The sequence below is a fragment of the Prionailurus viverrinus genome, unplaced genomic scaffold (genome assembly GCF_022837055.1).
Source record: "Prionailurus viverrinus isolate Anna unplaced genomic scaffold, UM_Priviv_1.0 scaffold_58, whole genome shotgun sequence".
Taxonomy (NCBI): domain Eukaryota; kingdom Metazoa; phylum Chordata; class Mammalia; order Carnivora; family Felidae; genus Prionailurus; species Prionailurus viverrinus.
In genome coordinates this window covers 887,098-899,966 of record NW_025927620.1, presented here as the reverse complement: position 1 = coordinate 899,966, position 12,869 = coordinate 887,098, and positions in this window count along the sequence as shown.

The following is a 12,869-nucleotide window of genomic DNA, read 5'->3' as shown; positions in this document are numbered from 1 at the left end:
CGGGCCTGGAGGCCCGGGGCGAGCAGCCCCGGGCCTGGAGGCCCGGGGCGAGCAGCCCCGGGCCTGGAGGCCCGGGGCGAGCAGCCCCGGGCCTGGAGGCCCGGGGCGAGCAGCCCCGGGCCTGGAGGCCCGGGGCGAGCAGCCCCGGGCCTGGAGGCCCGGGGCGAGCAGCCCCGGGCCTGGAGGCCCGGGGCGAGCAGCCCCGGGCCTGGAGGCCCGGGGCGAGCAGCCCCGGGCCTGGAGGCCCGGGGCGAGCAGCCCCGGGCCTGGAGGCCCGGGGCGAGCAGCCCCGGGCCTGGAGGCCCGGGGCGAGCAGCCCCGGGCCTGGAGGCCCGGGGCGAGCAGCCCCGGGCCTGGAGGCCCGGGGCGAGCAGCCCCGGGCCTGGAGGCCCGGGGCGAGCAGCCCCGGGCCTGGAGGCCCGGGGCGAGCAGCCCCGGGCCTGGAGGCCCGGGGCGAGCAGCCCCGGGCCTGGAGGCCCGGGGCGAGCAGCCCCGGGCCTGGAGGCCCGGGGCGAGCAGCCCCGGGCCTGGAGGCCCGGGGCGAGCAGCCCCGGGCCTGGAGGCCCGGGGCGAGCAGCCCCGGGCCTGGAGGCCCGGGGCGAGCGTGGCACTTCCCATTCTGTGTCTCCAATCCCTCGGAACTTTCCGGGGAGTTTCTGAGCTGAGACCCCAGTGTCTGGAGGCTGTTTCGGGTTCTGTGACCTCTTTCTCTCAGGTACAGGGTGACTGCCTTCTCTCAGGCTCCAACCATGGTGAGCCATCGTAATGTCTCAGGGCCTGGAGGCCGGGGCTCGTAGCAGGTGTTTGGGATTCTGGGTCTCGCATCCCTCGGTCCTGACGCGGGAGTACCGGAGTGGAGAGGAAGGGTTGTTGGCTTTTCAGGATTCAGGCATATGTCTCCTTGGGATTTTAGGCTTGTAGTATAGTCCCTGGTAGGGCTGCTTGGAATTCTGTGTCTCCCACTTCTCCATCCTTCCCCGTAAGTTTCTGAGCTGAGACCCCAAGGTCTGGACTCTGTGTGGGAAACACTGGCCCGTTTCTGTCACTGACAGGGAGAGGCTTCAGCCCTGATGCGCCATGGAAAGAAAAAGCCCCGGGCGTGGAGGCCCGGGTCGACCAGGAGCACTACCCATTTGGCGAATCCGATCCCTCGGAACTTGCCCGGGATTTTCTGAGCAGGGAACCCAGGGCCTGGAGGGTGTTTGTGTTTGTCTGACCCCTTCTCTAAGGTACAGGAACGGCTTCAGTCATAGTGAGCCATGGCGAGCAGCCCCGGGCGAGGAGGCCCGGGGCGAGCAGCCCCGGGCGAGGAGGCCCGGGGCGAGCAGCCCCGGGCGAGGAGGCCCGGGGCGAGCAGCCCCGGGCGAGGAGGCCCGGGGCGAGCAGCCCCGGGCGAGGAGGCCCGGGGCGAGCAGCCCCGGGCGAGGAGGCCCGGGGCGAGCAGCCCCGGGCGAGGAGGCCCGGGGCGAGCAGCCCCGGGCGAGGAGGCCCGGGGCGAGCAGCCCCGGGCGAGGAGGCCCGGGGCGAGCAGCCCCGGGCGAGGAGGCCCGGGGCGAGCAGCCCCGGGCGAGGAGGCCCGGGGCGAGCAGCCCCGGGCGAGGAGGCCCGGGGCGAGCAGCCCCGGGCGAGGAGGCCCGGGGCGAGCAGCCCCGGGCGAGGAGGCCCGGGGCGAGCAGCCCCGGGCGAGGAGGCCCGGGGCGAGCAGCCCCGGGCCTGGAGGCCCGGGGCGAGCAGCCCCGGGCCTGGAGGCCCGGGGCGAGCAGCCCCGGGCCTGGAGGCCCGGGGCGAGCAGCCCCGGGCCTGGAGGCCCGGGGCGAGCAGAGCCGGGCACTTCCCATTCTGTGTCTCCAATCCCTCGGAACTTTCCGGGGAGTTTCTGAGCTGAGACCCCAGTGTCTGGAGGCTGTTTCGGGTTCTGTGACCTCTTTCTCTCAGGTACAGGGTGACTGCCTTCTCTCAGGCTCCAGCCATGGTGAGCCATCGTAATGACTCAGGGCCTGGAGGCCGGGGCTCGTAGCAGGTGTTTGGGATTCTGGGTCTCGCATCACCCGGTCCTGACCCGGGAGTACCGGAGTGGAGAGGAAGGGTTGTTGGCTTTTCAGGATTGAGGCATATGTCTCCTTGGGATTTTAGGCTTGGAGTATAGTCCCTGGTAGGGCTGCTTGGAATTCTGTGTCTCCCACTTCTCCATCCTTCCCCGTAAGTTTCTGAGCTGAGACCCCAAGGTCTGGACTCTGTGTGGGAAACACTGGCCCGTTTCTGTCACTGACAGGGAGAGGCTTCAGCCCTGATGCGCCATGTTAAGATAGAGCCCCGGGCGTGGAGGCCCGGGTCGACCAGGAGCACAACCCATTTGGCGTATCCCATCCCTCGGAACTTGCCCGGGATTTTCTGAGCAGGGAACCCAGGGACTGGAGGGTGTTTGTGTTTGTGTGATCCCTTCTCTCAGGTACAGGAACGGCTTAAGTCATAGTGAGCCATGGCGAGTAGCCCCGGGCGTGGAGGCCCGGGGCGAGCAGCCCCGGGCGTGGAGGCCCGGGGCGAGCAGCCCCGGGCGTGGAGGCCCGGGGCGAGCAGCCCCGGGCGAGGAGGCCCGGGGCGAGCAGCCCCGGGCGTGGAGGCCCGGGGCGAGCAGCCCCGGGCGTGGAGGCCCGGGGCGAGCAGCCCCGGGCGAGGAGGCCCGGGGCGAGCAGCCCCGGGCCTGGAGGCCAGGGCGAGCGTGGCACTTCCCATTCTGTGTCTCCAATCCCTCGGAACTTTCCGGGGAGTTTCTGAGCTGAGACCCCAGTGTCTGGAGGCTGTTTCGGGTTCTGTGACCTCTTTCTCTCAGGTACAGGGTGACTGCCTTCTCTCAGGCTCCAACCATGGTGAGCCATCGTAATGTCTCAGGGCCTGGAGGCCGGGGCTCGTAGCAGGTGTTTGGGATTCTGGGTCTCGCATCCCTCGGTCCTGACGCGGGAGTACCGGAGTGGAGAGGAAGGGTTGTTGGCTTTTCAGGATTCAGGCATATGTCTCCTTGGGATTTTAGGCTTGTAGTATAGTCCCTGGTAGGGCTGCTTGGAATTCTGTGTCTCCCACTTCGCCATCCTTCCCCGTAAGTTTCTGAGCTGAGACCCCAAGGTCTGGACTCTGTGTGGGAAACACTGGCCCGTTTCTGTCACTGACAGGGAGAGGCTTCAGCCCTGATGCGCCATGGAAAGAAAAAGCCCCGGGCGTGGAGGCCCGGGTCGACCAGGAGCACTACCCATTTGGCGAATCCGATCCCTCGGAACTTGCCCGGGATTTTCTGAGCAGGGAACCCAGGGCCTGGAGGGTGTTTGTGTTTGTCTGACCCCTTCTCTAAGGTACAGGAACGGCTTCAGTCATAGTGAGCCATGGCGAGCAGCCCCGGGCGAGGAGGCCCGGGGCGAGCAGCCCCGGGCGAGGAGGCCCGGGGCGAGCAGCCCCGGGCGAGGAGGCCCGGGGCGAGCAGCCCCGGGCGAGGAGGCCCGGGGCGAGCAGCCCCGGGCGAGGAGGCCCGGGGCGAGCAGCCCCGGGCGAGGAGGCCCGGGGCGAGCAGCCCCGGGCGAGGAGGCCCGGGGCGAGCAGCCCCGGGCGAGGAGGCCCGGGGCGAGCAGCCCCGGGCGAGGAGGCCCGGGGCGAGCAGCCCCGGGCGAGGAGGCCCGGGGCGAGCAGCCCCGGGCGAGGAGGCCCGGGGCGAGCAGCCCCGGGCCTGGAGGCCCGGGGCGAGCAGCCCCGGGCGAGGAGGCCCGGGGCGAGCAGCCCCGGGCCTGGAGGCCCGGGGCGAGCAGCCCCGGGCCTGGAGGCCCGGGGCGAGCAGCCCCGGGCCTGGAGGCCCGGGGCGAGCAGCCCCGGGCCTGGAGGCCCGGGGCGAGCAGCCCCGGGCCTGGAGGCCCGGGGCGAGCAGCCCCGGGCCTGGAGGCCCGGGGCGAGCAGCCCCGGGCCTGGAGGCCCGGGGCGAGCAGCCCCGGGCCTGGAGGCCCGGGGCGAGCAGCCCCGGGCCTGGAGGCCCGGGGCGAGCAGCCCCGGGCCTGGAGGCCCGGGGCGAGCAGCCCCGGGCCTGGAGGCCCGGGGCGAGCAGCCCCGGGCCTGGAGGCCCGGGGCGAGCAGCCCCGGGCCTGGAGGCCCGGGGCGAGCAGCCCCGGGCCTGGAGGCCCGGGGCGAGCAGCCCCGGGCCTGGAGGCCCGGGGCGAGCAGCCCCGGGCCTGGAGGCCCGGGGCGAGCAGCCCCGGGCCTGGAGGCCCGGGGCGAGCAGCCCCGGGCCTGGAGGCCCGGGGCGAGCAGCCCCGGGCCTGGAGGCCCGGGGCGAGCAGCCCCGGGCCTGGAGGCCCGGGGCGAGCAGCCCCGGGCCTGGAGGCCCGGGGCGAGCAGCCCCGGGCCTGGAGGCCCGGGGCGAGCAGCCCCGGGCCTGGAGGCCCGGGGCGAGCAGCCCCGGGCCTGGAGGCCCGGGGCGAGCAGCCCCGGGCCTGGAGGCCCGGGGCGAGCAGCCCCGGGCCTGGAGGCCCGGGGCGAGCAGCCCCGGGCCTGGAGGCCCGGGGCGAGCAGCCCCGGGCCTGGAGGCCCGGGGCGAGCAGCCCCGGGCCTGGAGGCCCGGGGCGAGCAGCCCCGGGCCTGGAGGCCCGGGGCGAGCAGCCCCGGGCCTGGAGGCCCGGGGCGAGCAGCCCCGGGCCTGGAGGCCCGGGGCGAGCAGCCCCGGGCCTGGAGGCCCGGGGCGAGCAGCCCCGGGCCTGGAGGCCCGGGGCGAGCAGCCCCGGGCCTGGAGGCCCGGGGCGAGCAGCCCCGGGCCTGGAGGCCCGGGGCGAGCAGCCCCGGGCCTGGAGGCCCGGGGCGAGCAGCCCCGGGCCTGGAGGCCCGGGGCGAGCAGCCCCGGGCCTGGAGGCCCGGGGCGAGCAGCCCCGGGCCTGGAGGCCCGGGGCGAGCAGCCCCGGGCCTGGAGGCCCGGGGCGAGCAGAGCCGGGCACTTCCCATTCTGTGTCTCCAATCCCTCGGAACTTTCCGGGGAGTTTCTGAGCTGAGACCCCAGTGTCTGGAGGCTGTTTCGGGTTCTGTGACCTCTTTCTCTCAGGTACAGGGTGACTGCCTTCTCTCAGGCTCCAGCCATGGTGAGCCATCGTAATGACTCAGGGCCTGGAGGCCGGGGCTCGTAGCAGGTGTTTGGGATTCTGGGTCTCGCATCACCCGGTCCTGACCCGGGAGTACCGGAGTGGAGAGGAAGGGTTGTTGGCTTTTCAGGATTGAGGCATATGTCTCCTTGGGATTTTAGGCTTGGAGTATAGTCCCTGGTAGGGCTGCTTGGAATTCTGTGTCTCCCACTTCTCCATCCTTCCCCGTAAGTTTCTGAGCTGAGACCCCAAGGTCTGGACTCTGTGTGGGAAACACTGGCCCGTTTCTGTCACTGACAGGGAGAGGCTTCAGCCCTGATGCGCCATGTTAAGATAGAGCCCCGGGCGTGGAGGCCCGGGTCGACCAGGAGCACAACCCATTTGGCGTATCCCATCCCTCGGAACTTGCCCGGGATTTTCTGAGCAGGGAACCCAGGGACTGGAGGGTGTTTGTGTTTGTGTGATCCCTTCTCTCAGGTACAGGAACGGCTTAAGTCATAGTGAGCCATGGCGAGTAGCCCCGGGCGTGGAGGCCCGGGGCGAGCAGCCCCGGGCCTGGAGGCCCGGGGCGAGCAGCCCCGGGCGTGGAGGCCCGGGGCGAGCAGCCCCGGGCGAGGAGGCCCGGGGCGAGCAGCCCCGGGCGTGGAGGCCCGGGGCGAGCAGCCCCGGGCGAGGAGGCCCGGGGCGAGCAGCCCCGGGCCTGGAGGCCCGGGGCGAGCAGCCCCGGGCGAGGAGGCCCGGGGCGAGCAGCCCCGGGCGAGGAGGCCCGGGGCGAGCAGCCCCGGGCGAGGAGGCCCGGGGCGAGCAGCCCCGGGCGAGGAGGCCCGGGGCGAGCAGCCCCGGGCGAGGAGGCCCGGGGCGAGCAGCCCCGGGCCTGGAGGCCCGGGGCGAGCGTGGCACTTCCCATTCTGTGTCTCCAATCCCTCGGAACTTTCCGGGGAGTTTCTGAGCTGAGACCCCAGTGTCTGGAGGCTGTTTCGGGTTCTGTGACCTCTTTCTCTCAGGTACAGGGTGACTGCCTTCTCTCAGGCTCCAACCATGGTGAGCCATCGTAATGTCTCAGGGCCTGGAGGCCGGGGCTCGTAGCAGGTGTTTGGGATTCTGGGTCTCGCATCCCTCGGTCCTGACGCGGGAGTACCGGAGTGGAGAGGAAGGGTTGTTGGCTTTTCAGGATTCAGGCATATGTCTCCTTGGGATTTTAGGCTTGTAGTATAGTCCCTGGTAGGGCTGCTTGGAATTCTGTGTCTCCCACTTCGCCATCCTTCCCCGTAAGTTTCTGAGCTGAGACCCCAAGGTCTGGACTCTGTGTGGGAAACACTGGCCCGTTTCTGTCACTGACAGGGAGAGGCTTCAGCCCTGATGCGCCATGGAAAGAAAAAGCCCCGGGCGTGGAGGCCCGGGTCGACCAGGAGCACTACCCATTTGGCGAATCCGATACCTCGGAACTTGCCCGGGATTTTCTGAGCAGGGAACCCAGGGCTTGGAGGGTGTTTGTGTTTGTCTGACCCCTTCTCTAAGGTACAGGAACGGCTTCAGTCATAGTGAGCCATGGCGAGCAGCCCCGGGCGAGGAGGCCCGGGGCGAGCAGCCCCGGGCGAGGAGGCCCGGGGCGAGCAGCCCCGGGCGAGGAGGCCCGGGGCGAGCAGCCCCGGGCGAGGAGGCCCGGGGCGAGCAGCCCCGGAGGAGGAGGCCCGGGGCGAGCAGCCCCGGGCGAGGAGGCCCGGGGCGAGCAGCCCCGGGCGAGGAGGCCCGGGGCGAGCAGCCCCGGGCGAGGAGGCCCGGGGCGAGCAGCCCCGGGCGAGGAGGCCCGGGGCGAGCAGCCCCGGGCCTGGAGGCCCGGGGCGAGCAGCCCCGGGCGAGGAGGCCCGGGGCGAGCAGCCCCGGGCGAGGAGGCCCGGGGCGAGCAGCCCCGGGCCAGGAGGCCCGGGGCGAGCAGCCCCGGGCCTGGAGGCCCGGGGCGAGCGGGGCACTTCCCATTCTGTGTCTCCAATCCCTCGGAACTTTCCGGGGAGTTTCTGAGCTGAGACCCCAGTGTCTGGAGGCTGTTTCGGGTTCTGTGACCTCTTTCTCTCAGGTACAGGGTGACTGCCTTCTCTCAGGCTCCAGCCATGGTGAGCCATCGTAATGACTCAGGGCCTGGAGGCCGGGGCTCGTAGCAGGTGTTTGGGATTCTGGGTCTCGCATCACCCGGTCCTGACCCGGGAGTACCGGAGTGGAGAGGAAGGGTTGTTGGCTTTTCAGGATTGAGGCATATGTCTCCTTGGGATTTTAGGCTTGGAGTATAGTCCCTGGTAGGGCTGCTTGGAATTCTGTGTCTCCCACTTCTCCATCCTTCCCCGTAAGTTTCTGAGCTGAGACCCCAAGGTCTGGACTCTGTGTGGGAAACACTGGCCCGTTTCTGTCACTGACAGGGAGAGGCTTCAGCCCTGATGCGCCATGTTAAGATAGAGCCCCGGGCGTGGAGGCCCGGGTCGACCAGGAGCACAACCCATTTGGCGTATCCCATCCCTCGGAACTTGCCCGGGATTTTCTGAGCAGGGAACCCAGGGACTGGATTTTCTGAGCAGGGAACCCAGGGACTGGAGGGTGTTTGTGTTTGTGTGACCCCTTCTCTCAGGTACAGGAACGGCTTCAGTCATAGTGAGCCATGGCGAGTAGCCCCGGGCGTGGAGGCCCGGGGCGAGCAGCCCCGGGCCTGGAGGCCCGGGGCGAGCAGCCCCGGGCGTGGAGGCCCGGGGCGAGCAGCCCCGGGCGTGGAGGCCCGGGGCGAGCAGCCCCGGGCGTGGAGGCCCGGGGCGAGCAGCCCCGGGCGTGGAGGCCCGGGGCGAGCAGCCCCGGGCGTGGAGGCCCGGGGCGAGCAGCCCCGGGCCTGGAGGCCCGGGGCGAGCAGCCCCGGGGCTGGAGGCCCGGGGCGAGCAGCCCCGGGGCTGGAGGCCCGGGGCGAGCGTGGCACTTCCCATTCTGTGTCTCCAATCCCTCGGAACTTTCCGGGGAGTTTCTGAGCTGAGACCCCAGTGTCTGGAGGCTGTTTCGGGTTCTGTGACCTCTTTCTCTCAGGTACAGGGTGACTGCCTTCTCTCAGGCTCCAACCATGGTGAGCCATCGTAATGTCTCAGGGCCTGGAGGCCGGGGCTCGTAGCAGGTGTTTGGGATTCTGGGTCTCGCATCCCTCGGTCCTGACGCGGGAGTACCGGAGTGGAGAGGAAGGGTTGTTGGCTTTTCAGGATTCAGGCATATGTCTCCTTGGGATTTTAGGCTTGTAGTATAGTCCCTGGTAGGGCTGCTTGGAATTCTGTGTCTCCCACTTCGCCATCCTTCCCCGTAAGTTTCTGAGCTGAGACCCCAAGGTCTGGACTCTGTGTGGGAAACACTGGCCCGTTTCTGTCACTGACAGGGAGAGGCTTCAGCCCTGATGCGCCATGGAAAGAAAAAGCCCCGGGCGTGGAGGCCCGGGTCGACCAGGAGCACTACCCATTTGGCGAATCCGATCCCTCGGAACTTGCCCGGGATTTTCTGAGCAGGGAACCCAGGGCCTGGAGGGTGTTTGTGTTTGTCTGACCCCTTCTCTAAGGTACAGGAACGGCTTCAGTCATAGTGAGCCATGGCGAGCAGCCCCGGGCGAGGAGGCCCGGGGCGAGCAGCCCCGGGCGAGGAGGCCCGGGGCGAGCAGCCCCGGGCGAGGAGGCCCGGGGCGAGCAGCCCCGGGCGAGGAGGCCCGGGGCGAGCAGCCCCGGGCGAGGAGGCCCGGGGCGAGCAGCCCCGGGCGAGGAGGCCCGGGGCGAGCAGCCCCGGGCGAGGAGGCCCGGGGCGAGCAGCCCCGGGCGAGGAGGCCCGGGGCGAGCAGCCCCGGGCGAGGAGGCCCGGGGCGAGCAGCCCCGGGCGAGGAGGCCCGGGGCGAGCAGCCCCGGGCGAGGAGGCCCGGGGCGAGCAGCCCCGGGCGAGGAGGCCCGGGGCGAGCAGCCCCGGGCGAGGAGGCCCGGGGCGAGCAGCCCCGGGCGAGGAGGCCCGGGGCGAGCAGCCCCGGGCGAGGAGGCCCGGGGCGAGCAGCCCCGGGCGAGGAGGCCCGGGGCGAGCAGCCCCGGGCGAGGAGGCCCGGGGCGAGCAGCCCCGGGCGAGGAGGCCCGGGGCGAGCAGCCCCGGGCCTGGAGGCCCGGGGCGAGCAGCCCCGGGCGAGGAGGCCCGGGGCGAGCAGCCCCGGGCGAGGAGGCCCGGGGCGAGCAGCCCCGGGCCTGGAGGCCCGGGGCGAGCAGCCCCGGGCCTGGAGGCCCGGGGCGAGCAGCCCCGGGCGAGGAGGCCCGGGGCGAGCAGCCCCGGGCCTGGAGGCCCGGGGCGAGCAGCCCCGGGCCTGGAGGCCCGGGGCGAGCAGCCCCGGGCCTGGAGGCCCGGGGCGAGCAGCCCCGGGCCTGGAGGCCCGGGGCGAGCAGCCCCGGGCGAGGAGGCCCGGGGCGAGCAGCCCCGGGCCTGGAGGCCCGGGGCGAGCAGCCCCGGGCCTGGAGGCCCGGGGCGAGCAGCCCCGGGCCTGGAGGCCCGGGGCGAGCAGCCCCGGGCCTGGAGGCCCGGGGCGAGCAGCCCCGGGCCTGGAGGCCCGGGGCGAGCAGCCCCGGGCCTGGAGGCCCGGGGCGAGCAGCCCCGGGCCTGGAGGCCCGGGGCGAGCAGCCCCGGGCCTGGAGGCCCGGGGCGAGCAGCCCCGGGCCTGGAGGCCCGGGGCGAGCAGCCCCGGGCCTGGAGGCCCGGGGCGAGCAGCCCCGGGCCTGGAGGCCCGGGGCGAGCAGCCCCGGGCCTGGAGGCCCGGGGCGAGCAGCCCCGGGCCTGGAGGCCCGGGGCGAGCAGCCCCGGGCCTGGAGGCCCGGGGCGAGCAGCCCCGGGCCTGGAGGCCCGGGGCGAGCGTGGCACTTCCCATTCTGTGTCTCCAATCCCTCGGAACTTTCCGGGGAGTTTCTGAGCTGAGACCCCAGTGTCTGGAGGCTGTTTCGGGTTCTGTGACCTCTTTCTCTCAGGTACAGGGTGACTGCCTTCTCTCAGGCTCCAACCATGGTGAGCCATCGTAATGTCTCAGGGCCTGGAGGCCGGGGCTCGTAGCAGGTGTTTGGGATTCTGGGTCTCGCATCCCTCGGTCCTGACGCGGGAGTACCGGAGTGGAGAGGAAGGGTTGTTGGCTTTTCAGGATTCAGGCATATGTCTCCTTGGGATTTTAGGCTTGTAGTATAGTCCCTGGTAGGGCTGCTTGGAATTCTGTGTCTCCCACTTCGCCATCCTTCCCCGTAAGTTTCTGAGCTGAGACCCCAAGGTCTGGACTCTGTGTGGGAAACACTGGCCCGTTTCTGTCACTGACAGGGAGAGGCTTCAGCCCTGATGCGCCATGGAAAGAAAAAGCCCCGGGCGTGGAGGCCCGGGTCGACCAGGAGCACTACCCATTTGGCGAATCCGATCCCTCGGAACTTGCCCGGGATTTTCTGAGCAGGGAACCCAGGGCCTGGAGGGTGTTTGTGTTTGTCTGACCCCTTCTCTAAGGTACAGGAACGGCTTCAGTCATAGTGAGCCATGGCGAGCAGCCCCGGGCGAGGAGGCCCGGGGCGAGCAGCCCCGGGCGAGGAGGCCCGGGGCGAGCAGCCCCGGGCGAGGAGGCCCGGGGCGAGCAGCCCCGGGCGAGGAGGCCCGGGGCGAGCAGCCCCGGGCGAGGAGGCCCGGGGCGAGCAGCCCCGGGCGAGGAGGCCCGGGGCGAGCAGCCCCGGGCGAGGAGGCCCGGGGCGAGCAGCCCCGGGCGAGGAGGCCCGGGGCGAGCAGCCCCGGGCGAGGAGGCCCGGGGCGAGCAGCCCCGGGCGAGGAGGCCCGGGGCGAGCAGCCCCGGGCGAGGAGGCCCGGGGCGAGCAGCCCCGGGCCTGGAGGCCCGGGGCGAGCAGCCCCGGGCGAGGAGGCCCGGGGCGAGCAGCCCCGGGCCTGGAGGCCCGGGGCGAGCAGCCCCGGGCCTGGAGGCCCGGGGCGAGCAGCCCCGGGCCTGGAGGCCCGGGGCGAGCAGCCCCGGGCCTGGAGGCCCGGGGCGAGCAGCCCCGGGCCTGGAGGCCCGGGGCGAGCAGCCCCGGGCCTGGAGGCCCGGGGCGAGCAGCCCCGGGCCTGGAGGCCCGGGGCGAGCAGCCCCGGGCCTGGAGGCCCGGGGCGAGCAGCCCCGGGCCTGGAGGCCCGGGGCGAGCAGCCCCGGGCCTGGAGGCCCGGGGCGAGCAGCCCCGGGCCTGGAGGCCCGGGGCGAGCAGCCCCGGGCCTGGAGGCCCGGGGCGAGCAGCCCCGGGCCTGGAGGCCCGGGGCGAGCAGCCCCGGGCCTGGAGGCCCGGGGCGAGCAGCCCCGGGCCTGGAGGCCCGGGGCGAGCAGCCCCGGGCCTGGAGGCCCGGGGCGAGCAGCCCCGGGCCTGGAGGCCCGGGGCGAGCAGCCCCGGGCCTGGAGGCCCGGGGCGAGCAGCCCCGGGCCTGGAGGCCCGGGGCGAGCAGCCCCGGGCCTGGAGGCCCGGGGCGAGCAGCCCCGGGCCTGGAGGCCCGGGGCGAGCAGCCCCGGGCCTGGAGGCCCGGGGCGAGCAGCCCCGGGCCTGGAGGCCCGGGGCGAGCAGCCCCGGGCCTGGAGGCCCGGGGCGAGCAGCCCCGGGCCTGGAGGCCCGGGGCGAGCAGCCCCGGGCCTGGAGGCCCGGGGCGAGCAGCCCCGGGCCTGGAGGCCCGGGGCGAGCAGCCCCGGGCGAGGAGGCCCGGGGCGAGCAGCCCCGGGCCTGGAGGCCAGGGCGAGCGTGGCACTTCCCATTCTGTGTCTCCAATCCCTCGGAACTTTCCGGGGAGTTTCTGAGCTGAGACCCCAGTGTCTGGAGGCTGTTTCGGGTTCTGTGACCTCTTTCTCTCAGGTACAGGGTGACTGCCTTCTCTCAGGCTCCAACCATGGTGAGCCATCGTAATGTCTCAGGGCCTGGAGGCCGGGGCTCGTAGCAGGTGTTTGGGATTCTGGGTCTCGCATCCCTCGGTCCTGACGCGGGAGTACCGGAGTGGAGAGGAAGGGTTGTTGGCTTTTCAGGATTCAGGCATATGTCTCCTTGGGATTTTAGGCTTGTAGTATAGTCCCTGGTAGGGCTGCTTGGAATTCTGTGTCTCCCACTTCGCCATCCTAGGTCTGGACTCTGTGTGGGAAACACTGGCCCGTTTCTGTCACTGACAGGGAGAGGCTTCAGCCCTGATGCGCCATGGAAAGAAAAAGCCCCGGGCGTGGAGGCCCGGGTCGACCAGGAGCACTACCCATTTGGCGAATCCGATCCCTCGGAACTTGCCCGGGATTTTCTGAGCAGGGAACCCAGGGCCTGGAGGGTGTTTGTGTTTGTCTGACCCCTTCTCTAAGGTACAGGAACGGCTTCAGTCATAGTGAGCCATGGCGAGCAGCCCCGGGCGAGGAGGCCCGGGGCGAGCAGCCCCGGGCGAGGAGGCCCGGGGCGAGCAGCCCCGGGCGAGGAGGCCCGGGGCGAGCAGCCCCGGGCGAGGAGGCCCGGGGCGAGCAGCCCCGGGCCTGGAGGCCCGGGGCGAGCAGCCCCGGGCCTGGAGGCCCGGGGCGAGCAGCCCCGGGCCTGGAGGCCCGGGGCGAGCAGCCCCGGGCCTGGAGGCCCGGGGCGAGCAGCCCCGGGCCTGGAGGCCCGGGGCGAGCAGCCCCGGGCCTGGAGGCCCGGGGCGAGCAGCCCCGGGCCTGGAGGCCCGGGGCGAGCAGCCCCGGGCCTGGAGGCCCGGGGCGAGCAGCCCCGGGCCTGGAGG